General features: G+C 58.6%; 1 pseudogene; it reads right to left on the reverse strand.

Moving 5' to 3' along the window:
* LOC147038109 (28S ribosomal RNA) overlaps positions 1–2,500 on the reverse strand; it is a 9,553-nt pseudogene that overhangs the window by 2,277 nt on the left and 4,776 nt on the right.

Here is a 2,500-nt window from a genome sequence, read left to right on the forward strand (position 1 = left end):
AGCCGGGACGGCTCCCCCCGTGCCCAGCTCAGGCACGCCGCCCGGATCTCCACCTGCAGATACCCACAACCTCACCCAGTCAGGTTTTTGCACCGCCTCAATCGCTAGAGACCTCAACCAATCATCAGGGGACCAACAGAGTTTCCAGGTCCGCCTCACCCGGGTTCTGGGAATAGTGACGGACAGCTTCGTAACGCCCAGCCCGCCATCGCGAACACTTGAATAGATGATCCCCCCGGCCGTGGACGGGTCGAGACGCAACCACCTCTTCACAGCCATCCGCACCATCCCATCGACCACTTTCAAACTGGTCACCGACACCTTGCCAACATCCGCCCGGTAAGCAACTCTCGGGATTAGGAATGAGTCACACATCCTGACCTTCTGCGACGGCTTCAGTGAGGCCGCCGTAACCTTCTCCAGCCACCCTTTCACCAACGTACCGACATCCGGAGGGACAATTCCCCGCCATGGCACTATCTCGGCCCCGAGGTATCGGACCGATTCACCCGGACCCACCATGTGGATCAGCTGCCCACACAGCGTCCAAGCTTCACTTCCTCCACCACCCTGACCCATCCAGATACCATGGCACTTACGCGGTTGGACAGCCAACCCCGTAAGCTGGCAAAAATCCTCCAGAATCCCCAAATTCCTTCTCATCCCCTCCTCCGAGCCGCTCAACAAGACAAGATCATCAGCAAAGGCCAGCGCGGCGATTCGGCGGTCGCCCCAGCAGAAGTGGCCTCCATCGCGTTCGAGCCTATGGATGAGAGGGTCCATAGCAAGATTGAAGAGCAGTGGGGACATTGGGTCGCCTTGCTTCACTCCAACCTTCATTAGTATGGGTTCGGTGTAGGCGCCACCGCAACCCACCCTGGTCGAGCAGTCCACATAGGAGTGACGAATCACCTCAATTACACGTTTGTCCACGCCCAGCCGTCCCAAGACACACAGGATATGCTCATGGGAGACCGAGTCGAAAGCCTTCGCAAAGTCAATGAACACGACTGCCAGCGGCACACCCACCGATCTCGAGTGCCCCATGATCCGGTCAAGGATCATGAGGTTTTCAGCGCAACCGTTCGAGCCGGCGATGAACCCACGCTGCCGGGGGCTAATGGGACAAGCTCGAGCCAGCCTCATCGTCATTATCCTCCCAAACAACCTTAATACGGCCGACCCTATCGTCACAGGCCTCCAGCCTGACACAGAACCCAGCTCATCCGGGTCGGCCGACTTGGGTAACAATCGGGTCTTGCACTCTTTAAAGGCCCGGGGAACGACTCCACGCACCATCCATGTAGTGAACAGCCTCGCCAGTTGCTTCCCGGCCGGGTCCCAGTCCAAAATGGCCTGTCTTCGAATCCCATCTGGGCCCGGCGCTGAGCTACTATCCATCCTAGTCAAGTTAGTTATCACTTCAGCAGCCAGGATCGGGTGGTAGAAATGCCCGTTGTCCGCGGTTAGCTCGACCTCGAAGCCGTCCAGCCCATGAAACGCTCTCATCGTTTCCCATCTCCCACGGAACTCTTCATACACCAACGGCTCCGGCAAATCACACCCCAGGGGCGTCAGGCCATCCAAGACCCGTCGTGCCAGCCCCTTGCCGCCTTCCGCATAGCCTTTCTGTTGGTGGTAGAACACTCTCCGTCTCAGGGTCCGCCGCCTCACCCAGCCTTTGGCCGCACGTCTCCGCATCGAATGCCTCACAGACTTCACCGGCCACACTACCTTACCCCCTAGCGCCTTCATGACATCCAAAGCAGAAGATTCGATCAAGTCAGGCTCCCGACCTGCTCTCTCAACTAGGGCAGCAGTGGTCTGGTGCTCCTCATCCCCCGCCCTCAGCTCTTCCAGCACTCTTATCTCCAACAAGTCTGGCAACGACGGGGGAGGGTACCATTTCTGGGGCGACGCTTTGATCTTCATCACGCGACGACGCTCACCCGACACACTGCCTGCCGCACCACCGCACAGTTGTCTCCACTTCCACCTCACTTGTTCACCAGTCTTACCCGTACCCAACAATCGGGCGACTGTCACATTCATCTTCGGATCATTGCGATGTTCATCCATCAGCACCCGCATGCGGGCCACTTCATCCTCACTCCACAGTCTCGGGGCCCGTGCAACCCCGCGGTCCTGGCTCCTTCCTCTCAGATATCCAAACCACTCATCAGCGTGAGCCTGCCGCTTATGCTGGGACACCCCAACAGCCGTTCGGAAACGGCGCCCACAGAGATCACACTCGATCCCCGAGACGTCATCTCTCCCGCGCATGCCACCACACTTGGCAGCATGACACAGAATGGCATGACTGTTGTCCCCCGTCTTCCCACATTTGCAACACGCGTACTCAATGATGATACCCGCATGCCGGAAAGCAAAGTGCTTGACCAGCCTACGAATACCTCCCATCTGAGCACCACACATCTGGCAGTCCATGGTCCTTCGAGGTAGATGCACCACAACCCTCCCAGGGGGGCCCGCCCCAGTC

This window comes from Syngnathus leptorhynchus, unplaced genomic scaffold (assembly GCF_054491065.1).
Source record: "Syngnathus leptorhynchus isolate UIUO unplaced genomic scaffold, UIUO_Slep HiC_scaffold_86, whole genome shotgun sequence".
In the NCBI taxonomy this organism is placed as follows: domain Eukaryota; kingdom Metazoa; phylum Chordata; class Actinopteri; order Syngnathiformes; family Syngnathidae; genus Syngnathus; species Syngnathus leptorhynchus.